The sequence below is a fragment of the Myodes glareolus genome, chromosome 23, assembly GCF_982192425.1.
Source record: "Myodes glareolus chromosome 23, mMyoGla1.1, whole genome shotgun sequence".
Classification (NCBI taxonomy): Eukaryota; Metazoa; Chordata; class Mammalia; order Rodentia; family Cricetidae; genus Myodes; species Myodes glareolus.
In genome coordinates, this window is record NC_142048.1 from 14,930,111 (window position 1) to 14,955,648 (window position 25,538).

General features: G+C 39.6%; 1 pseudogene; it reads left to right on the forward strand.

Moving 5' to 3' along the window:
• Positions 1-1,168: 1,168 nt before the first annotated feature.
• On the forward strand, positions 1,169-23,839 carry LOC125413946 (electrogenic aspartate/glutamate antiporter SLC25A13, mitochondrial-like; annotated as a pseudogene).
• The last annotated feature ends 1,699 nt before the right edge of the window (positions 23,840-25,538 follow it).

A 25,538-nucleotide genomic window follows, 5' to 3' on the forward strand; every position in this document is an offset into this window, starting at 1 on the left:
CCATGTTGAGTGCCCCAAAACACACACTCTCTCTGTCTATATATTACATACACAGAGAAAAAGAATGTGGAAGACATTATCCTAACCAGGGTAAATCATGCACATATGGGCAAGCACTGCATGTTCTCACCTACATGGGCAGAATCTGCAGAAATCACATGCATGGCTGCACAGAGGAATGGGTGGTTATCAGACAACATGGCTGGAATGAACTCTGTGGAGATGTTCAAAGAGCATTTTCAGTGAGGTAGAAGACTAACGTTTGGAGACACACTGCAGAGTGTGATGACTATAGTTGGTAATAGTGTATTGCTTATTGTAAAATTGCTACAATGGTAGACTTAATTTTTCCATAGTAATTTAATAACTATGTAAAGTGATAAATATGTTAATTAGGCTGATTTAATTTTCCTGTATTGTAAACACATATCAAAATATTTTTCCTCATAAATTTATACAATAATTGTCATTAAAACTAGCTTCAGCAAAAGAACAAGGAATTGTGCTTGCAATATGTTACTGATAAGTCTTTGTAGTTTTCATAATATTTTCATAACAATGATCTTGTGTGAAACAGAGGGACTTTAACAGCTTATAAAACACAAGTATCTTGGGTCCTTTCCAATTTAAAGTGCTGTCACTTTGGTGGTAAGCACTTCACTCTAAATGTCGACTTGTTAGGAGATTTTAACTTCCCAGTCATGTGCTATCCATTCATCCATCTTTTCATCCATCCATAATCTACCTATCTATCCATCCATCCATCCATCCATCATCTATCCATCCATCTATCCATCCATCCATCTATCTACCTATCTCTCCTTCCCTCCCTCCTTCACCCTCTTTCATTTTTTTTTCATTTCTTCCCTCCACAATACGCTGTGCCACAGGGCCCAGTGACTATGAACTGAATTCCCTGAAAATTAAAATGAAAAGTTTTGTTTTTTCAAGTAGATTTCTTTCAAGTATTGTGCTGCAGTGACAGGAAGCTAGCACACTGTTAACATTCGTTAGTATAGGCAAATGGATTCAGCAGAAATTCTAATTCTAGTAAATCAGAGGTTATTTGTGAGATTTTCTTCACGAACGGGCTAGCTAAAAATGGTCCACAAAGAGGAAGCTATTGTTCATTGTTTTAACCTGGGAAAACAACTACATACTGGGCTTGATGGAGAGCAGCAGCTTCCGGTACCTGCCCAAGATTGCTGAAGAAGCAGGAAGGTACGCGTCTTAGTAATGGTATTAAAAGGCTCCAATTCAAACAGTGCAGTGTTTAGCATACCCATTTAACTCACAAAATCACCTGAAAAACAAATGTTCTTGCTTGTCTTGTTGACCCTGAAATTAGATTATTTCAAGGCACTTGTTTTCTTGGTATTTTAAAATACTGAACCTGTTTAATCTATATGAATATGGGCTTGTATAATATGACATTTTATACTTTAGGGGACCATGGAGGCTGTAGTGTGGCTGTTTCCTCTAACCCAGAGATAATGGGTTGGCTCAAGAAATCCACAAGAAACTTATAAAATTCATAAAATTCAACAGGAAGCTCCTCCAGTTGGCTGGAGGCAGTCATTGAGGTGATATAAGCAGGAAACAATGGATCTCTGCTTTCCTGAACCCTCACCCATGCTAGGGTGGAGCGTTTTGGTGATGCAGTAGTGAATGAAGTCACCCATGATCCCTCAGTGACCCAAATAAACTCACAGACTCACCAGGATAAATGTTGGTAGAATAATTAATTTGTGGCTCTTGGAGCCCTATCTTGCTAAATAGATATTTGGTCAGGGTTTCTCAAGGAAAAGTCAGGCAACAAATGCTTTATCACCCAAAGCCATTAGGAGAAGAGACTGAGAGATTTTTCTTCCATTAGCTGTTCCCATCTATTGCAGGTTTAGACTTTTAGTTACTACCATACGCTTGCTCTGCTCAGAGTTGGGTTCTCTGCTGCCTTGTATGATAGGTAGAGGGGGAAAAAGCCTTCCTTCAGAACACATGTACTGCTTCCATTTAGCCCTTTTTATAAGTTGCCCAGATATTTTACCTGGGATCTGAAGCCTGTTCCCCAAAACCTTTTATGTTCTGGAGGATTCCAGAACCACAAGAATCAATTGAACACTTCCATTTTTCTTCCACTCTTGAGTTACTTCGACAGATTGTTTAATCTATCAGGTCTCTCTTTTGTGCCTGTATTTCATCTGGGACTATGAGATTCATAGTCTTCAGGTTGTCTGGGTTCTACTGCCCTAAGGGAGTTCTATCATTCAAGTCTGCTGCTAGAGTATATAACAACCTTTACCTGTGCTCAGTACCAGGAAGATCTTTCCTCCCCATGCAAACCATTCTACTAACTGCATTCCTAGTTTCTTGGACACTTTAGGCCTACTCAACAAAAAGACATGCTTTGGCTGCTGTCAGTTTTGGCATTTTTCTTATCAAGATTTCAGAGTGGAGGTCATAATGTTATAATAGTCTCATAATACACACTGGCCTTTGCCTGCACAATATAGAGAAAACATTTGAGTTGCCTAGATCAATAAAATAACTGGATTTTATGAAAAATTCTTGATGTTTTTGCCACTGTTTTGTCTAGTGTAACGTATTCTTTTATTACATTTCTCAGTTAAAATAACAAAAGGTGAAAATTAAAGTAAAAAGGAATATTAAAAAGGAAATGATATTGCACTGAAAGAAATAGTAAAATGTAGTCAAAAACATTTTAATTAAACAAGATTTAACAAATCTTATTTTAGTTATTTAAATTATATTGGACAGAGCCACCTTGTGTCCAGTATCTTTTTGAAGTCAAATAATAGGTGAAGTGTGATAAAAATTCACATTTATTAAATAATTCACCTGTAGCTATATGAATAGCTAACCCAGAGCCCAAGCTGGTCTCTGTGGTTTTGCCCCTCTTACAAAATAAAACAAATGTCCCAGCATCTATTCTTTCTCTGTTGTTCCTTGGCTTAGCACAGAAAAATGAGTTGCATTTTTTTTAAAAAAAAATCATAGTGTGAAAAGCCAAGGACATAAACTGAAAGCGTGTGCTGCTCAAATTTTCCTCAGCAATAGAATTCTGTTTCTCTGCAGCTTCTCTGTACTTTCTGTATCTACAGCTTTGGGAGATTCGAAGGGTCCATAAAATAATAGACTCATGTTTTCTATCATCTTCTTTCTTGTCTCTCTTTTTTTTTTTATTCTGGAAAGTTTCTTCACCTCCGTGAGTTTTGTGTTCTCACTTTTGTCGGGATCTGATTGTAGCATTGGCTTCTGAGTTCTCACTGTGAGGATATAATCATTTACTGAGTCCTAAAAATGAGTTAAGACATTTTTTAAATTGTTACCATTGTAACTTCATTTTCCTGTGTTTCTTGTTTCATTTTAGGGGCCAATTATCCTCTTTCATTGATTTCCTTGTGGCCAAGAAGGCTTTAAGTCCTGACCTTGGCAAAGGAGGAATGATGGTTGTAAAAGACAATGTAGTCATTAATCAGTCATTTTGCACGAAATTAAAAAAATTACTACATGTTAAGAAGTTGCCTCCAGCTTGGTTAAGGGTTAGGCGAGTTGACCTCTCATCACTGTTTTCTTACAGTTTCTCTTGTATAGGTAATTCTGCACTAATTCTGCACTGCTTTGAGATGCACATGACTGTTCACCAATATTAGAACTCCGAAGTGTCTTCAGCATTACTCTTTGGAAATGTAATTATCAAAAAGTATAGAAGGTTGACAAGATAGCTCAGCTGGTATTGCAATTATTGACAAGCCTGATGGCCATAGTTTGATCCCTAGGACCTAAACCATGGAAGGAGAATATTGACTCCTGGTGCTGACTTCTGACCTCCACACGTGACTAGTAGCATGTGCACATGCACACATATGCAAGAAATAAACGAAGGAAGCAAAAATGTAAAGAAAGATAGAGCCTCATCCCTTAGTCCCTGTGATGACTGAGAGTATAACTTCAAATAGACATCTTGCTCCAGTTTATAAAGTACTTCTTATCCTTAAGACAAGTTTGTCAAGATCATGCAGCTTCTAGCTGGCTCTCTGAGAAATCAGGCCACACTGCCTCGGGGGGTTCCTCTCTTTTTCTAGGTAGAAACTTGGTTTTAAAAAATGTGTGCTGTCACATTGGAGACTTAACAGCACACCTGAAAGCTCTAGAAAAAAAGAAACAGACTCACCCAGGAGGAGTAGAAGACTGGAAATAATCAAACTGAGGGCTGAAATCAACAAAATAGAAACACAGAAAACAATCCAAAGAATCAATGAAACAAAAAGTTGGTTCTTGGAGAAAATCAACAAGATTGACAAACCCCTAGCCAAACTAATCAAACGGCAGAGAGAGAACACTCAAATTAATAAGATCAGAAATGAAAAGGGGGACATAACAACAGACACAGAGGAAATTCACAGAATCATTAGATCTTACTACGAAAGCTTATATGCCACAAAGTTGGAAAATGTACAAGAAATGGACTGGTTTTTAGGTAAGTACCATTTACCAAAGTTAAATCAAGACCAGGTGAACAATCTAAATAGACCTGTTAGTCATGAAGAATTAGAAGCTGTTATCAAAAACCTCCCGATCAAAAAAAGTCCAGGACCAGATGGTTTCAATGCAGAATTCTAACAGAACTGCCAAGAAGAGCTAATACCTATACTCCTTAATGTATTTCACAATTTAGAAACAGAAGAGTCATTGCCAAATTCTTATTATGAATCTACAGTTGCCCTGATACTAAAACCACATAAAGACACAACCAAGAAAGAGAATTACAGGCCAGTCTCACTCATGAACATCGACGCAAAAAAATCTCAACAAAATCCTGGCAAACCGAATCCAAGAACACATTAGACAAATTATCCATTATGATCAAGTAGACTTCATCCCAGAGATGCAGGGCTGGTTCAACATATGCAAATCTATCAATGTAATCCATCATATAAATAAACTGAAAGGAAAAAAAAACATATGATCATTTAATTAGATGCTGAAAAAGCATTTGACAAAATTCAACATCCCTTTATGATAAAGGTGTTGAAGAGATTGGGGATACAAGGATCATACCTAAATATAATAAAAACTATTTACAGCAAGCTGACAGCTAACATCAAACTGAATGGAGAGAAGCTCAAAGCCATTTCATTGAGATCAGGAACATGACAAGGCTGTCCACTCTCCCCATACCTCTTTAATATAGTGCTTGAAGTTCTATCAATAGCAATAAGACAACATAAGGGATCAAGGGGATTCGAATTGGAAAGGAAGAAGTAAAACTCTTGTTATTTGCAGATGATATGATAGTGTACATAAGCGACCCCAAAAACTCTACCAAAGAACTCCTACAGCTGATAAACACCTTTAGTAATGTGGCAGGGTGCAAGATCAACTCCAAAAAATCAGTGGCCCTCCTATACACAAAGGATAAAGAAGTAGGGAGGGAAATCAGAGAATCTTCACCTTTCACGATAGCCACAAATAGCATAAAATATCTTGGGATAACTCTAACCAAGGAAATGAAAGATCTATTTGACAAGAACTTTAAGTCTTTGAAGAAAGAAATTGAAGAGGATACCAGAAAATGAAAAGATCTCCCCTGCTCTTGGATTGGGAGGATCAACATAGTAAAAATGGCAATTCTACCAAAAGCAATCTATAGATTCAATGCAATCCCCATCAAAATCCCATCAAAATTCTTCACATACCTTGAGAGAACAATAATCAACTTTATATGGAAAAACAAAATACCCAGGATAGTCAAAACAATCTTATATAATAAAGGAACTTCTGGAGGTATAACCATCCCTAACTTCAAATTATTACAGAACTACAGTATTGAAAACAGCTTGGTATTGGCATAAGAACAGAGAAGTCGACATATGGAATCGAATAGAAGACCCAGATATTAACCCACAAACCTATGAACACTTGATTTTTGACAAGGGAGCTAAAGGAATGCAATGGAAAAAGGAAAGCATCTTTAACAAATGGTGCTGGCATAACTGGATGTCAACCTGTAGAAGAATGAAAGTAGATCCATATCTATCACCATCAAAACAATCAAGTCCAAATGGATTAAAGACCTCAACATTAACCTGACCACTTTGAACCTGATAGAAGAGAAAGTGGGAAGTAGTCTACAAGACATAGGCGCAGGAGACCACTTCCTAGGTAGAACCCCAGTAGCACAGACAATAAGAGAATCAATGAATAAATGGGACCTCCTGAAACTGAGAAGCTTCTGTAAAGCAAAGGACACTGTCAGTAAGACAAAAAAGCTACCTTCTGACTGGTAGAAGATCTTCACCAACCCTTCATCAGACAAAGGTCTGATCTCCAAAATATACGAGGAACTCAAGAAACTAGACACTAAAACTCTAATTAACCCAATTAAAAGATGGGGTACTGATCTGAACAGAGAATTCAAAACAGAAGAACTTCGAATGGCCAAAAGACAGGGTCATGCTCAACATCCTTAGCGATCAGGGAAGTGCAAATCAAAACAACTGTGAGATACCATTTTACACAGGTCAGATTAGCTAAACTCAAAAACACCAATGATAGCCTATGCTGGAGAGGATGTGGAGTGAGGGGAACACTCATCCATTGTTGGTGGGAATGCAAACTTATGCAGCCACTGTGGAAATCAGTGTGGTGGTTTCTCAGGAAACTGGGAGTCAACCTCCCTCAAGACCCAGCAATTCCACTCTTGGGAATATACCCAAGAGATGCCCTATCATACCACAAAAGCATTTGTTCAACTATATTCATAGCAGCACTATTTGTAATAGCCAGAACCTGGAAACAACCTAGGTGCCCCTCAATAGAAGGATGGTTAAAGAAGGTGTGGAACATATACACATTAGAGTTTTACTCAGTGGTAAAAAACAATGACATCTTGAATTTTGCATGCAAATGGATGGAAATAGAAAACGCTTTACTGAGTGAGGTAAACCAGACCCAAAAAGAGGAATATGGTATGTACTCACTCATAAGTGGATTCTTGTCATAATTAAAGGTCTTTGTGCCTATTATTCGTGATCTTAGAGAAGCTAAATAAGAAGGTGAACCTGAAGAAAATCATGTAGTTTTCCTCCTGGAGATTGGAAGTAGATAAGAGTGTCAGGCAACATTGGGTGCATGGGGGCAGGAGTGGATGGAAGGGGAGAGGGTTAGAGAGAAGGGAGTAGGGGAGGATTGGGGAAAGCTTGGGGGATTGGAATGGGTGGAGGAAGGAAGGATGATTATGGGAGCAGGGAAGTATATATCTCAACTAAGGGAGCCATTTTAGGATTTACAAGAGACTTGATTCTAGAGGGGTTCCCAGGTCCAAGGAGAGATCCCCAGATTGTTCCCTGGACAGCAGAGGAGAGGGTGCCTGAACTGGTCTTGGCCCATAACCATACTGATGAATATTTTGCATATCACCATAGAACCTGTATGTGATGGCTGCCCCTTCTAATCGAAACTCCTTCTAGGACCTGAAGACTTACTCTTCAACTTCAGGCCATGATGCTCTAACTCCTAACAAGCTCTTATGGGCAATTTGTCTCCGCCTTCCTTTTCTCTGGTCATCCCGATTCTTTCTATTAAGTGCAGACAGTTTGCATTTGCTTTGGCTAAGGACTATTGACAAACACAGGTCGGGGAGGGTGTGTTTAGCCATTGTCCTGTGGCAGTACGTTTTCCCTGGCAATGATATGCTGCAATTTTGTGTTAACACTTGTTTCTGACCCACCTACTAGCTATCTTTTGAGAACAACTTAAACTGACGTGCGCCTGGGTCCGTCTCTGCCGGTGGTTTTAGTAGCTTGGGCTTCCGTCACTGCAGTTCGGACAGAGCAGTTCTCGAAGCCCAGACATCTGTCCCCGTTGGCAACCCGTCTATTCTACTCTACTTTTGACCTTTTGTTTTCCTGCATGTTTGGCAATTCTTAGTTGTCTGCTCATCTTTAACCACGAGAGAGTTAGTAAGTATATGTAGTGATGTGATGAATTCCTTTCGTTCATACTTTCTTTAAAGAAATCTCCACTGAACTGGGGTCCTATGGGCAGGTGTCTGTGAGAGATGGAGCTGGTCCTCTGGCAAGCTCGGTTTGCAGTTGAGCAGATTAAGATACCCATGAAATTGCCAGACTCTAAAGCTTTTCTTCTACGATCAGCAACACCTATATTTTTCCCAAATAAAATGTTTGCCTTTCAAAACCAACTTTAGTTTACTTGAACTGGAGAAAAATGTGTGTGTCTGAGTGTGTGTGTGAGTGCGTGTGTATGTATTTTTGTATGTGTGAAAGAGAGAGAGAGAATTAGGAGGAGAAAGGTTAGAAGGAGTAGGGAGAGGAGGAGAAGTAGGAGGAAGAAAATGAATAAGAGTTAGTACAATTGTTCTGAAGACATAATTTCAATTATTTTGCCTGTATTTTTTAAAATTTTCCTAACCTCAAGTTCACAGAAAATCAGCTGTTCTACCTGAAAAAGACAGTTTTGCCACCACAAAATACCATCTCATAAGTATTTAAAAAGTTAGAATGATTTATTTGTTTTTTATTTTATGTGTAGGGTTATTTTGTCTCCATGGTTGTGCACCACCATATGCATGCAGTGCACAGTGCCTATGGTTGCCAGGAGAGGGCGACAGAGCTCCTGGAACTGCCGTTAATGGTTGTACAAAAGCCACCTTTTGGGTACTGAGAATTGAACCTGTGCCCTTTGGGAGACGAGCCAGTGCTTTTACCGCTGAGCCATCTCTCCAGTCCCTTCTCACATATATTTTGATGTGAGGTCTTCAGATAGTTTTTGGTATCTTTATTTTTTGATTTTAAATGAGTAATACAAATTATTTATATTTATTGTATATAAATATGTTATCTTGAACTATGTGCATATTGTGGAGTGGCTAAATCTGACTAATGAACATTTCTATTGCTTCATATACTTACTATTGTTTTGAGAACAGAATCCTTAAAATTTTTACTTGTAGGTCAGTAAAACATCTCAGAGGGTAAAAATGTTTGCTGCCAAACATGACAAGCTGAGTTTGATCCCCAGAACCCACATGATAGAAAGAATCAATCCCCGCCCACCAGTTTTTCTTTGATATGCATACATTTGCCATGGCACAAATGTGCCACCTCCTCAACACACACATATGTAAAATAAATAAATAAAATATAATAAATTGCTTTTCAAAGCTTCGTCTTCCTTGTCCTTTCAGAAGGGACAGTTAGAGATAGTCAAGGTGATTGAGTTGGGTGGGGATTTGACTTATTGGCATAGTTCTCATGTAGAAAGTCCAAGACCCTGGAAGGAAAACCGAAAAGCATCCCTTTCCTTAAAGCAATCAACACTTTTCTTCTTATTGTATCTCCTAGAAACAGCCCACCCATTGGATGTATCATTGTGGGCGATTTTATGTCTCCTTTACTGCCATTTTAACATTTTCTACAGAAGGCAATGCCGTGCACTCTCTGCTGCTTTGCTTAGTGTTTCTAAGAAATGAGAGCCCAGTCAGATGGCAGTGCTTTAAGAAAGATGTCCCTGCTCAGCCACAGCGTGGGTAGGCAGCTCTCTCGAGGTTGGATAAAATACCATGATATGTTCTGAAAAGGTGTCCAGATAAAATATTTAGAGCCCAAGTCTCCTTGATGATAAATCAGGGAGATGAAGGTAGCACTGGCATTGCTGTTTCTACAAGGACACTTCTCTAGAAGAGAATGGGACCAGAACACCAGGGTCTCCCTAGAAGACAAAGATCAGGGCTCTCTGCATCTGAGAATGCTAGGAGAGGATCGGGTGGTCTGTGTTCCTATTATGATGGGAATAGAAAGAAAATATCCCCTGACCCATGTTTCTATCCCCAGAGGCAGATGGAAATTAGCTTTAATAGGAGATATTTTTGATAGGAGATATTTTGAATTGTCTGGAAAATCTAAAACCATAAATTGTTTTATCAATTCTATGATATACTTCCTGTTTACATTTTTTTTTAAAACATGGTCATATCACACAGGTATGAACCCAGCTCACAACGTCTAAACAAAGTACTGGAGTTTAAAATGTCTTAGCCAAAGCTAAAGCATCTCTTTTGGAATGCACATTTATCCTTGCTTCAGAGAGTTCATACAGGAAAATTTTCCCGAAAAACAGGCGGCTCACTGTTAGCCACCGATGACCCCTATAAGACTCAGGGCCTCAACGTGTGACAGCTGCTAGTAATACAGCCTGTCAGCCCTGCATGAGAGATGGAATGATAGCTTCAGAAAAGGCATTTATGACAGTGAACACTTTTGGAATTGTCTTTGGGGAACAGAAAATTAAAATCAATACAAAAACAAAGACTTAACAGGTCTGAATATGAACCAAATAGACAAGCCTTATGTAATCTGAATTCCTCAATTTGTATACGAGAGTGATTCATTTGTCCTTTAATGATGGAATTATGAGATTGTTATGTCTCTCACCTTTTTTTTTACCTTTTAAAAGTCACTGCATGACAAGGGATGTGCAGTCTAGGAAGACAGCTCTTCTTTGTATTTCCTTTATTTAGTTTTGATACATTTTCTTGCATCTTTTTTAAATATTAGAACTATGGAGAACTATCTTGTGGTGTGTTGTTCAGGATTTCCGAGAAGTGTCATTTTATTTCAGTAAATGGAACATTCTAAGCTAACTATTGACTATCTTATGCCTGCATTGAATGCTGGGCCCCGATTCCATAACTCACAGTTGTCTACTTTCTTTTAGAAGTATACACACTTGAGAAGCCTTTTGAGTGATGTTGGTTAATACCATCGGTGAAAGCATAAAACTAAAGAGGCAGTTGAATGTGTCTCTCCCTGTGGGTGTCAATTTTCTTTATTTGAAATGCCAGTCCAGAGGGCTCAAACTTTTGCACAAAAATGTGAGTTGGTGACATGCTAGCTAATGGGCAGGCACAGTGGGGGGAATGTCGGAGGTCACCCATCACACGGCTGCTGTGTTAGTGGCAGCATTTTGTGTACGAAACATAGCGTTATAAAGAAATTGTTTTGATTTACTTTCCTTCCTGACTCCTTTATACTTCTAAGTAGTACAAAGAATGAAAAAACCCTGAGAAATTTTTGTTGTCAAGGGCATTTTTACAAGCTATATTCTACAGAAAAATTCTTTTTTTCTTTTGTTTCTGAGAAGGCAAAAATCTCCTTTTTTATATTTTTTAAGTTGATGGACATGGCTTGTGTTCATACTTACCCTTGTGATAAATATTCCAAAATCACAATGTGAAGCAAATGTCTGCTTATAATTAAAAAAAAATTGTCTTAGGCATTGATGGTTGAAAGTGACAATCTTTGATTTTTGCCAAATCTCCATGTCTCTTTATGACAGGAAATAAAAGAAAATTGTTTTCATCTTGATTTGACAATGTCACCTTGTCAAAGAATTCTTTCTTAGATAGCTGAAAAATTATATTGCAAATGTTTCAGAATTAAAAAAAAACAAATCACAGGAACTTTTCAAAGATTCAGACTTCAAAGCTATGTCATCCACGTGAAAGTATATGAAATGGCGGACCAATGAGCAAGAGCTAATGGAACTTTTGTCCGCCAGCGTTGTACACTGCACATACTCCAGTGAAGTCATAAGTCAATCAAACCTTCGCTGCATGTGTGAGTATCTGTGGAGATGAACACTGTAACTCAGAGTCCGTGTTAATGTTTTAGACCAGATGCCTTATTTGGGGGAGGTATCTCGGGCATTATAGGATATTAAGAGTATTCCTTTTCTCTGCTGGTAGATTCAGCCTATTGCAGTAATCAGAAGGTTCTCGACATCCAGATGTTCCTAGCAAAAGAGGAGACACAGTTGCTACTGGTTGACAAATACTGCAACATTGCCATTATAAATCTAGGCTTAAGCAAGGTAAGAGAGGGACAAAGAGCCCTGGGAATTACTGTCTGTCTTTCCTTTAAGTGGACCAAACTGAGAAAAATGACATTTAAAACATCAGGCTTGTCCTCGGATATCTTAGGTGGTAATAAATTTTTGTTTCCTCTTTTATTTTTCTGCACTCTGTGAAAAGGAAAGAAGGCTTTTTTTGTTTTTTATTTGAACTTTTTTTTATCAGAAGGCAATGTGAGAAAACCTGTTTTCTTCTGAGACTTGTGCCTTTTGTGAAGAACAGAGAAGACAAGAGAGGCCTATGCTAAGGGCTTAGATTTTGGAACTAGATGGGAAGTCTGAGGCTCAGCTCTCTAAGATCAACTGGGTGATCTTTTCAAAGATTTTACCTTTCTCATGTCTGCATTTTCTACTAAAAACTTTGGATAAGAATTAAGAAGTCCTAAGGGTTAAAAGAGATAATGTGTGGCCTGCTTAGGACAGCACTCAGTGAATCGAAATGATGAATTGATATGAAAAGATGGAAAGAAAGCATTTATAAGAAAAATGGAGACCTAAGCTGATTAGAAATTTTATAACCTCCTTGGTGTAATTAAGCCACACATATTTAACAAGCACTTGACAGTGACTAGTTTGGTACCCTCGTAATGTCTTAGATACACCACAGATAAAGTTTGCTATACCGTAGGTGAAGCCATGACCTCTTAAGTGGAGAAACTTGCTACAGTTTCTGGATATGAAATATTTGGTCCATGAATAGACATTACCTCCATCTTCCCTGTTAGAGACAAAATTGTTGGGATTGTGCCTTCGCTCACCATGGCCACCATGACCTGGATAGTTTTCCTTTGTCTCAGCTCAGATATGATAAAGTTTTGAGTCCCTTTCACTTATTTCATTAGAATGATGCGATCAGGATTTCCAAACTGTTGGAGCACAAGCAAGGCTTATCAGACCCCAGAAGAGCCATTTTCTGATTCTTGCCGGAGCATAGAGAGCAAGAATAAACACAAAGAAATAGCTGCCAGAAGCTCAAATCCTCTGAGCCTACTTAAGTTTTTTTATTCAGAGATAGAAACACATAGAGAAATTTAGCTATAACCCGAAGCACTGACTAACTGAAGCAATATAATATTTTTATAGTTTAAATTAGAAAGGAAATGGGTAGGAAGCATGCTTTTGTTATTTCCTATTATTGTGAGCCCAGGTACTTGGGATTTGGAGAAACTACTGCTAGGCCTGGATCCTTGTTGTACACATAAGTTCATGCTGAGTTCCATTCCTTGTTGTTAGAAGGAAGTTAGTGTTGGGTTGGGAGATGGCTCAGTGGTTAAGAGCACTGGCTGCTCCCCAAGAGGACCTGGGTTAGAGTCCCAGAACCCACATGGTGTGTTAGAACTTTCTGTAGCTCCAGTTTCAGAGCATCTGATGACACTTTCTGGTGTCATGTCACTGTGCATGGAGATAAATGCAGGCAGAACATCCGTGCACATAAAATAAAATATAGAGTTAAAAAGTGAAAAAGAAGTTACTTATTAAAATTCCCAACTTCTATCAGATGTATAGCAAATCTCATCTGGCCGTTATTATTTTTAGAGCAATGGTCTCTATCTTCTGCTTTAAGACCTTAGTGCTTGATTCTACTGCATGGACAAGCTTTGTGGGAGCCTTGTCTATTTGGATGCTCACTTTCCTGGACCTGGGGGGAACGGGGAGGACCTGGGACTTCCCATAGGGTAGGAGACCCTGACTGCTCTTTGGTCTGGAGAAAGAGGTGGAGGAGGAGTGGGGGGAGAGGAGGAGGGAAGTGGGAGGAGGGGAGGAGATGGAAATTTTTAATTAAAAAGAAAAGACCTTCGTACTGGCATGTGATTTAATTGCACAGAGCAAACACAAACTGTCTGAAATATCTCATGTCTTGAGAGGATGATGTGAGAGAAGTTGTGTGTAATATGACCTGGGCCAAGTTCTTCATGATCTCTACAAGGACCCATTTTGTGTCCCTCTTTTAGAGATGCTGATTCTACACAGGATTGGGCACAGTGAGGTGTATTTCTTAGTCTGTTTTAAAGGTATCTATGGAGGGATGGCCTCTTGTTTATTCTAAGGCTCTTTCATTGTGATTTCAGAACTTGCACAGATAGCATGGAAGGAGCAGTGTAGGACTGTTTCTCTTGTACCAAAAAATAGATGTGAAGCATGGAACTAAGGTTCATCAGTCACACACACACGCTACAAATTATACTTCAGAAAATGTGCCCCTTCTTGCACACATGCATTTTCGCTTAGGTTTCTCTAAACTAAAGTAAATCTCCAAGTTACTCTTTCTCCTTATCTTTGCGTTAGTGGGAATTGTGCTGACTCACTTTCAGCACAGTTTTCTTTCCTAAACGTGTTGGATAAGAATATAGACACTTCCTCGGAGGTTGTGGATTTCCTGAGAACACTGGCGATCTCTCCCCGTTGTTAGCTCGTCCTGGTTATGCTTATAGATCCTTGAAAGGTGGATAATTTCCCTGCAGCTGTGCCAAGCAGACACAGGCTTTGCTGAGCCTGGGGCCCTGGTGCATGGGTCTGGCCTCAAGTCTGATGTTGTTTACTTCTCTGTGTCCTATTTTTCTGTATGAGAACATTTATCACAACAGAGAGGGTTTTGATTCTCTCTCTATTGCAATACCCTGCTGCTAATTATTATAAAAGTCTTTCTCAACTGCACTTTATAGCTTTAATTCCCCAGGTTCCTAATTTATTACCAAAGGTTTATTCTCCTTCAGTGCAGGCTTGGAGAATGCCATCCCCATTGCCAGTTCCCAGATAGGGCTTTGGATTTCTCTTTGAAATCTCTCCTGGCTTTGTGTCCCCTTGCCTTCGCCTGGCAGTAAGAAGTTGTTAGAGATAGCCCTGGCTTTTGGCAGGGAAAGAACAGCTTCCAGGCTAAGTGATACCTGAAAAAAAATCTACCCACTGTGCTGAAGTCATTTTTTTCTGATGCTCCGAGTGCCAGGCCTTCCAGAACCTTTGTGGCTATAGCAACCCTGGGTTTAATTGCTTCGTATGTTCTCCAAATGACATAAAAGGGAACAGGATGAAGTCGAATGGAGAAATCCAGGGTTTAATCTCCTATTTAGCAAGGAGACTTGAATGACAGTCTAGCTTTTCCCATTCTTTTTCTTTTGGCAGAAATTTTATTTTTGTCCCTATGTGCAATTTTTCTTTTCAGATTTTAAATCTCTTATATGTTTCCTGAAGGGGACAACCCAGTCTATTTCTTTTACATAAAAGAATGCAGAGAACGTGTGTCTTTGATCTCTCGAGTGACTGCATTGTAGTGGTGCTGAAACAGACTGCTTTTGATCTTAATTCACACCGCTTGCAGAGGACAGGGAGATACTTTACTGAAATAAACTTACGAAATGAGAGTAAATTAATGAGCATCACACCAGCATGAAATACATAAAAATAGGACTCTTAGTTTGCAATGTGCTTGTCTTTATCATTGAGAAGCACTATTCAAACACAAAGGAGTATGCTGATTGGGAAACCCTCACAAGTCAAAGAGGTCAATTTGATTTGTACTCTATTATTTTCCCCATCATTTTACATTACACAGAAAATAACTTGATTTCATACTTTTATTGAGGGACATTTGGGATTTTTATTTTTAGTGTTAATGACTAGGAAGTCTCTGGTAATGCACGCCTATATGATCCCAGTTTTTGTGAAACTGAAGCAGGAGGATCAGGAGCACAAAGCCAGCCTCTGGGATACATAGAAAGACACTGTCTCCAAAGTTAGACACCTAACTGACCGGCCAACCAACCTGCCAGCCAACCAACCAACTGAACAAACAAGTAAATGCAAAGTCAAAGGTGAAACTGCTTTTAACTAGTCATGGTCTTCAGAATTGTATATTTGGAAGGCAATTTGTTGAACTGAACTTTTGTTTAGTGAAAGGTTATTTTCTTATTTATGCTTATTGAGTTAATGTCTTCAGTGGTTAAGAGAAACCAATTTAAACATTCACTTTCTGTTTACCTCAGGTTTTGCCAGTTTGTCATAGGGGGAATGAAATATCATTTCATGAATATGTTCCTTAAACAAAACATATGTTCCCAAAACATGATTAAATTTTTGTAAAAGGAGCAGTAGGCTGCATTCCCGCCTGGATCTTACCCCTGAAATAATTACACCAATACTGTATTCTTTTGAATACTGCCTGGCCCATTACCTCCATTCTCTTATTGGCTAACTCTCACATATTGATTCAACCCATTTCTAATAATCTGTATCTCACCATGAGGTCATGGCTTACTGGGAAAGATTCAGCATGTCTGACCTGGCAGCTTCATGGAGGGCAGCTCTCCTGACCCTGCTTTCTTCCTCCCAGAATTCAGTTCTGTCTACTCCACCCACCTATGTTCTGACCTATCAGGACAAGCAGTTTTTTTTATTAATTAACCAATGAAAGCAACAGGTAGATAGAAGACCCACCTACATCAAGTTTTCACTTGAACATTGAGAGGGAATCAAGCAATTTTCTATGAAGAACAATGGAATGCTTTAATGTTTCAGGGGCTGGGATTTAAGCTCAGTTGACAGAGGGCTGATTTCCAACACTCCAGATGATGACATGGGTGTGGTCTCTATAATCCCAGCTCTCCAGAGGTGGAGGCAAGAGGATCAAAAGTTCAAGAACACTCTTGAGCTTTACAGTGAGTGAGGTTAGCCTGGCATAAAGAGGCTCTGTGTTTAAAAAAAAAAACATCCAGACTTGGGGGTTTGAAATACATTTTTATAGAAAGGATTAATTTGGACTCACTTAGCACAATATTCTTTTAATGACAAATTGTGAACCTGCTCATCTGTACCCATTTGACAGTTGTCTATAAAAGCATCTTAAGTGACATTCCATCTTGGTTAAAAAGAGATCTAGATGACATTAGACTGCAAACCTACTCTCAACAACATCTGGTAAGCAAATGCCGTTGAGTGGCACTCTGAAGACCGTTCAGTGAATTCTGATGAAAATTAAGTTAATATTTTGAATTCACAGCACAAATTTCAATATACCTTGAAGTTCCCAAGTCTTATTTCTTGACTGCTCATGGAAACCTGATATTTGTCATGATGATATTGATACACTTGAAGACACTTTGAAGTTGTTCTCATTGTATGATTTGAAATTTTACATGTATCCATGAAGAGTTGGCCACAACATATGTATGGGTGTTGTACAATGTGGTGTATAAGCATATGTGTGTGTGTGTGTGTGTGTGTGTGTCTGTGTCACTTTATATCAAGACCACAGTAAAACGTCAGATATTTTCCTCTACTGCTATCTCTCTTACTGCCTTCAGTCTCTCTCTCTTTATTAGATACCCACTTTTAAGCTATTCAGACTGGATATTTACCTGTTTGCTTCCCTCAATCTGGGATTACAGCACAGTCAGCGTTTTTACATGGATGTTCGAGATTTGAACTCAGTGTTTGATACTTACACATTTATCTATTTATTTATTTATTTGTATTAAAAATTTCTACCTCCTCCCCTTCTCCCACTTTCCTCCACTCCCCTCCCTAATTCTCCAGGCCAAAGAGCAATCAGGGTTCCCCACCCTATGAGAAGTCCAAGGTCCTCCCCGTTCCCCCAGGTCCAATAAGGTGAGCATTCAAACAGACAAGGCTCCCACAAAGCCCGTGCATGCAGTAGAATCAAAGCCCAACACCACTGTCCTTGGCTTCTCAGTCAGGTGGCATCAGCCACATTCAGAGAGTCTGGCTCTATCACATGCTCCATCAGTCCCATTCCAACTGGTCTTGGTGAACTCCCACTAGATCAGTCCCACCATCTTTGTGGGTGTGCACACCTCTCACGGTCCTGACTTCCTTGCTCATGTTCTCCCTCCTTCTGCTCTTCATTAGAACCTTGGGAGCTCAGTCCAGTGCTCCAATGTGGGTCTCTGGCTCTATCTCCATCTATCACCAGATGAAGGTTCTATGGTGATATGCAAGAAGAGCCATCTCTTTAGACTCCTTCCCTATCATACGCCTTTTAGTGCAACGTGAAACTGTAAGCACTAGGATCCTTGCTAGAGCTTATCGCTCTATGTGCTCAACTACCCTCAAGTGGTGAAGGTTAGTCTTGTCTCATCAAGGACTTAAGACTGCAAACAGATCTTGATCATTCTCAGTAAAAGAAACAGTTGAAGATGCTGTCCAGGGATATTTTTACAGTTCACTTTGTCTATATGCCACTGTGCCTCATGAGAAGATAAAATAAAGCTTGAGGATTATTGGAAGTATATAAAACATTTAGAAAGGTGGAGCCAGAGCTAGGGTAATTTGGAAAGAAACTTTGTCTGGGCTGAATAACATCTGTGGAGATGAAGGGAGCTAACAGAGACAAGGAACTGTGCTGCACTCTGAGGTATTACAGTGACTAGTGACTTTGCACAATCTAAACAGCTTTGAAATACTTATTCTAGGTAGACCACGGTGGTGGTCCCTGTGGCTTCCTGCAGAGGGCTTCAGGTACTGACTGTTAATGAAGGCATGGGAGACTTCCTGCTTTCCGGTCATGGAGGAGCAGTTCTCTGAACAGCATGAGGCTCCAGAGACCCCAGGCCAGCTGTCTCAGACAGCTTGCAAGAGCCACCTGGGGCTATTGTTGACATGAGGAGCCACTGATGAAAAGAGCCAGTGTCTAGGGAGGACATTCTCTGAGAATAGTCTGCAAAGTCATTGCCCTCAGTATCTTCTCCTGGGATAAAAAATTTAAGTAGCAATTTGGAGAGTGCTTAGTTTCTTGATGGTATTGTCCAGCCTCTGCCAACTGAGCAAGTCAAGAAAAAAAAAGTTGCTATCTGTTCCTTGTAATTCTCAGGGCAACACTGGACTTTTATTTTTTAATCATTTTTTTTTCTGTATCAAAACCAAACAGTTAAGAAATGATATAGAAAACATGCCTGGATACTGTTCCCCCTCAAACCTATAATAGAGAAAGCTGTAGTTGTTTAAAATTGGTGTACGAGTGCTTATGAGCTACCTTAGTAGAAGCTAAAGATGCTGCTGAAGCCTGACATGTTCAAGGTCGCCCCTCCCTCCTCTCAGTAGACTCAGCCAGCCTCCATGTCAGCAATGCTGAAAGAATACAGGAAGCACTGACATGTAAAAAAGTGAAAACTTCCAGAAAATTTTAGTTATGACGGTGTATTTGTCTACTTCGAAAGGAATTTGTTGATTCTGTTAAAGATTGGAAAAACAAAACCAATTGAAACTGGACCAATCATGGAGGATCTTAGATCTATGCGTGATTTGGTTTTGGTCTCATTTCTAACACTTTTGATCTACGTGACTTGAAGAAGGTGATTCATTCTTTTTGAGCTTTGATCTTTTCATTATGGAATGTAAGTACTACCTACTTCTAGAGATTGAGAACTTGGGCTTTTGTTAGGATTAGTGAACTAGTGAAATGAAACATCCCATTGGATCAACTGACATTAGCTTTTTTTCCCCATGATACAGTCTGAGAGATATGATACCGCCTGGGAGTGCAGAAACAGACTTCTTCTTTCTGCCTGTTAAAGAAATAAGGGGTATAAAAGACATGCTATTGTACAGGGAGTTCTGGCATAACCACCCTATGATACCAGGGAACTCAGGATTCCTCTTGGAGTATTTAGCCTCATTAACGAAAAATAAAATGGGTTCAAATGGAAAATCGAGCAGTATTTAATAGAAAAACCCCAGAATGAACAAGATCTATGTCTCGTGGCTGGCAAGAGTAGAGGAAGAGGATGGAGAAGAAAAAAGGAAAAAGCAAGCTATGTCAGTTTGATAAACAGGTATAAAGCTTAGCCACATGGTGGAGAGGGAAACTGTAGAGAAAGAGAGGCTGAGAAGCCCAAAGTACTAAGGAATTTAAAACGCATATGTAGGCTCTGGCCAACAACAACAACAACAACAACAACAAAAAGTGAAGCTACAGAAAGGAATAGGAGTAGAACTCAGGAGACTCTCGTGGTGGCTCCTGGGAACTGGACTGGGGGTTCTGGGAAGGAAAGGCACATTTTCTTAAAGCCAGTCACCCTTTCTAGGGGTGCTTCTTTAGCTGGGCCCTTGACATGCCCGAGGTGGATTAACTCTTAAGGGAGGAGACAAGGGCGGGTCTTCACTAAGAGGAAGATTTAAACATGTATTATAGTAATTACAGTTGGAAGCTAGACATTTCCAAATAATAAATTTCTTAGTCTACAAGGAAAATGAGATGGCAGCAGAGTCAGCTGAGAAGATACAAGATAGATCCTTTGATTTCAATAGTTTGGTTTATTCATACACAAGAGACGAAACAAGGACCAAGCTTACTCAGGAAAGAATATACCTCTTCTCATTGTCTTTAAACCTCACTTTTCTTACTGGAACCATTTCCTTTATGATACAATCTATGTATTTTTGTGTGGGGAAGGGACAGGCACAGAGATGCCCTAGGTTGGTATAGGGTGTCTTCATGGGTCACTCTCCAACTTTTCTTTGAGTCAAAGTCTTTCCTTTAACCCAGTAGTCACTTATTGCCTGCACAGTCTAGCTAACAAGCCTGGGAATCTGTTTATTTCTTATCTTCTGCCCCAACCACTCGGTATTAGGGTTATAGGCATGCATGATCATGCCTGACTTTTAAAAATGGTTCGTAGGAGTCCCGAACTCAGGTCATCATGCTTGCACAGCAAGCACTGACCCAACTGAGCTTCAGGCCCTCTGATGTATTATTTTTAGATTTAAAAATAAATCTTGCATTTCTGACTGAAAATATTGATGTTAAGAACACAGTTTTCATGAGGCCCTTTGACCCAAGGCAAGCTGAAGTAAATGATGGGAAGCACAGTTTAATACGCTGGATAACAGGGAGCAAATCTAACAGCACCAGGATGACAGAACCAGGATGAAGACAATGCAGCAGGGAAGGAGTTTTGCTGGAAAATAGAAGCATTTAGATTCAAGTCCCAGTGTGTGTGTGTGTGTGTGTGTGTGTGTGTGTGTGTGTGTGTGCATGTGTGTGCATGTGCATGTATGTATTTTACCCTAGAGATAAATACTCTCAGAAATCAGGAGAGGATTATCTGTGGTCCAGAATAGTGAAATAATGTAATAGCTTAGCTGAAGATGGAACACAGTAGATCAATAAGGAAAAGGCTCTCTTGGGGTCTGGGCTTGAATTAAAATGAGATAACATGAATGAGTGATGTCTTAGCTCCCTCTTTTACTGCTGTGACAAAATATCAGGTCAGAGAAACTTAAAGAAGGGAGAGTTTAGTTTTGCTTCACAGTTTGAGAGTGCAGGAGCTTAAGACAGACGCTCATTCACTCGGCATGTGCAACCAGGAGGCTGTAAATTGTGAAGGGTCTTGCTCAGCTGGACTTCTACTCGTTAGACAGTCTGTGACTCCAGACTGTGGAACAGTGCAGCCTTTATTTAAGATGGGTATTCCCACTTCACTCAATCTTACTTAGAATATCCTTTATAGACATGCCAAAGCTGTGTCTGCAAGGAGATTGTATACACTATGAAGTCAGCAATCAATATTAGACATTACAAGTGTTAAACAAAGCAAACAAACAAGCAAACAAACAAACAAACAAAAACTCTCAAGATCTCCATATATTCCTGAACTAGCTCAGGAGTATTAGATCATATTTCTTCAAGGGTACAAGAATGTATTCCAGACCCCCTTGTATAATTCAATTCAAATTATACAAATATTGAATTTGCTAAAACTAGGCAGTCATTATCAGAATGAGGAAAATGACAGAAATGGAGAATTTTGGGTCAAGAAAGTGAAAAAGATATTTTACCCTTTTATGCCCATAGTTGGCAAACTTTTGAAGATGCGAAGCAAGATTTTGGATAGACTACAATTCATCAACATATTCTATTTCACTGGTATTCAAAATTTGTGAAATTTCATTTTGGAAAAGCAAGAAAGAGATACTTTAAATTTGCAGAGTTACTTTTTTAATTTTATTTGCAGAAATACAGTTAGAACATGGGAAGCAGTCTTGATCCAATGAGGCAATGCCTAGCCTGGAAGAGTCACAGGCATTTGGCTTCCAAGATGTCATGGTCACTGTCTACCCCTGTGTCCTGACTCCTTTTGTTGAAGAATGTCTGGAACGACTGAATCCCATGTAGTGAATTTCTCTTATTTTATTGCATTTATTTTTTTTCCTTAACAACAAACAAGGAACTCATTAGAAAGAGCAAAGCATTCTGTCTGGTGATGTGGGATTTCCCTCTGTATGCTATGATTACCATTAATGAATAAAGAAACTGCCATGGCCTGTTGATGGGGCAGAACTTAGGTAGGCAGGAAAAACTAAATGGCATGTTGGGAGAGAGGAGGTGGAGTTAGGAGAGAAGCTCTGCCGAGACAGATGCCAGAACTTTAGCTGGTAAGCTATAGACACGTGGCGATACACAGATTTGTAGAAATGGGTTAAATTAATATGTAAGAGTTAGCCAATAAGAAGCTAGAGCTAATGGGCCAAGTAGTGATTTAATTAAAAACAGTTTCTATCAGGGCTAAGTGGCCAGAAACTAAATAGCGGCTTCCCCTCATTACAACAGTCTGGTAGCAGGAAAGGTGTGGAGGTGACTAAGGAGTAGTCATCCTGTTTCAGTTAGCAGCTTTATATGTGCTAAGGGGACATATGCCCTGAGCAGACGTGGAGCGCATTGCTTCCCTGAAAGAAGGAACTCTGTCCTTCAACTTGACTGAAGTCCAGATACAATACACGGCCCCAGGCAAGACAGCTAGGCCATTTCTACAGCTTGCTAAGTCACCCGGCAGGTTTCATTTGAGTTCTGTTGCAGGAGCTGGTGGAGTCATTGCTGTGTGCCTTGCAAAGACTTGAATCTTGTAAAGTTCTTGTAAGGAATCAAACACAGAATCAATGATCAATTGACTGATTTGTGGGAGAGCACTTGTATAAACAATCGTTTTCAGAAAATGCTCCACTATGAAGGTTTCTTTGTACTGTACAGAGATTTGTGGCTGCCACAGTTACTAGGAATCATCCTGGAGAAGGCCATAAACCTTACAGCGAATTATTTTTGTGAGTGATAAATTCATGCACGAAGATAGCTCAGGCCACTCGCAGCAGAGATTTTTGCAAGAGGCTTTCAGAGGATTTTCACCAATCCCTTAGAAATTGTCAAGATTTGCTTGCAAGTGGCTGGAGAGATCATCACTGGTCCCAGGGTCAGTTCTCTGTCTGTGGGATGAGATCTGGGATTTTTTTTTTGGCATCTACACTGGTGCCAAAGCATGCTTTCGTTGGGGCATTCTTTTCTTGGCCATCTACTTCACGTGCCATGACCATGTGAAGGCTTCATTGGAAATGTAGATGGGTAGATGATCCAGGAAGCCTGCTCCTAGTTGGTACTACAGTTGGTATGCCTGCAGCATTTTTAGTGATCCCCGCTGATGTTATAAAGACTAGATGATGGGTGATTGCCCAAGCTGGTCAAACCTCTTACAGTGGTGTTATGGACCACTTCAGAAAGATACTATGGGACGAAGGCCCAAAACCTTCTTGAAAAGGAGCTGGTGCTGGTGGGTTCTAATCCTTGCCCTAGTAGGGTGTCACCTTTCTGACTTATGAATTGCTTCAGTGATGACTGAGCAACAGTTTTGAAGGAGTACAACCTGTGGGATTTGAACCCATTCATAAATCCCACATTACTCTGCCTGCTCCTGCTCCTGACCACACTGGGGGCTATAAATTGGCAATTGCAACATTTGAAGGGATTAAAAACAAATTTGGAGTTTATCTACTGCTCTTCAAGCCATCAGCATCTACCTCAGAAGTGACTAATGGGGGCCATAGGAGGATTTACCTGGGCTGTAGTTGGGAAATGGTTGGTGCTGCAAGAAATCCCATCTCTGATTGAAGCATAACTTTGCCCCTTCTGCATTTGTCTTATTTAAATTCAGGTCAAGACCTTTTCTTTTTCTTTCCCTTTCCTTTCTTTTCTTTCCTTTTTTGGAACAGAGTTTCTCTGTGTAACAGCTTTGGCTGTCCTGGAACTCACTCTGTATACCAGTCTGGCCTCAAACTCACAGAGATCCACCTGCCACTGTCTACCAAGTGCTGGAATGAAAGGCATGTGCCACCACAACCTGGCAGGTCAGGGCTTTTTAAATATCAAACGCAATCAGTCATTTTCTGGATGTTTTTGTATACATTGGCACTTGGTCCACAACTTATGTTTGTGTGTTTTCTATACTGGGTTTAGTCAATGCTAAGCTGATCTGGAGTAAGTCTGAAGGGAAAAGAGGGCCGTCTCCTACCTGGACAAGGATAATGATCACATTGAGGCCATTGAAAAGCAGCCATCATTCCTTAAGCAAAGATTTCTGAGGATGATTAAAGTAGTAGAAAACTGGGCATATATTAGTAAGAATGAAAAACACTGTAATAATAATAATATTATTGATGATGATGATGATACCCCAATACCCAGCCTGGATTCAAATTTTAAATGTGAAAAAAATTGATCCCAATATGGAGGATATTTTGTAATCATGTTTTCTTACTTGTACCAAGTCTACTAGGGAAAAGTTTAAATTTTAAGGAAGTGCTTTGGTATTTTTCTTATAGAGACAAAAGAAACTGAGAAACAATCCTATTCCTGAGCATGCTAAGTTGGGATAATACTTATATAGTGAACAAATGTTAATTACTTCCCATTTTAATAAACACTGTAGGAATAGTATACACCCTTCTTGCTGGCACCCACTTGCTCGGATTTTCATAGCTGGTGCCCATTTGTCTTTGAAATCCACTTAATCTTAAATCATACCAGACAAAGACACTAAATTTTTACTTAGTTTGGGGTGCTTTGTATCATGTTCAGATGTTTGTGTTTTTGAAGAAGTAAATAAATTGATTTTAAAGTTAAACCCTTGGCTCATAGAGACTGAATCGACAACCAGGAAATCTGCATGGGACTTCACTCTGCATATATGTCACAGCTGTGTAACTTGGCCCTCTTGTGGTACTGCTAACAGTGGGACCAGGGACTGTCTCCAACTCTTCTTTTAAATTTGTTACTTATTTATTTATTTTGTCTCCTACTCTTTTACAGGCATTTGGGAACCTACCCCTCTTACTGGGTCATCTTTCCCAGCCTTAATATATGGGGAGGAGTTTACTCTTACTACAGCTTGACATGTAATCTTTTGTTGATACTCATGGGAAGCCTGCCCTTTCCTAAACAGAAATGGAGGATGGGGGGGTGGAAATGGAGGGGGGTGGGAGAGGAACTAGATGGAGAGAAAGGGAAACCCATGGCCAGGCTGTAAAAAAATAAATAAATACACAATACATACATAAATAAATAGATTTATTAAAAATGCTAATCCCCTCACAAACTTTAAATATTAATCTGCCTAAAAAGCTCTCCTTCTCAAGACGAGGAAAATTCCATTTCATTACCCAGGCCTGAAATCTGCTGCTTTTCTCTTGTTTCTTTCGTTTCCCATTCCTATCTAAACCTTCTTGCTTTGCTTTTCTGTAACCACGTGTTTTTCTGCCAGCCCACTGTCTACAACAGTCCAGTTGTTCCTCAGTGTGTCTACAAGGACGGT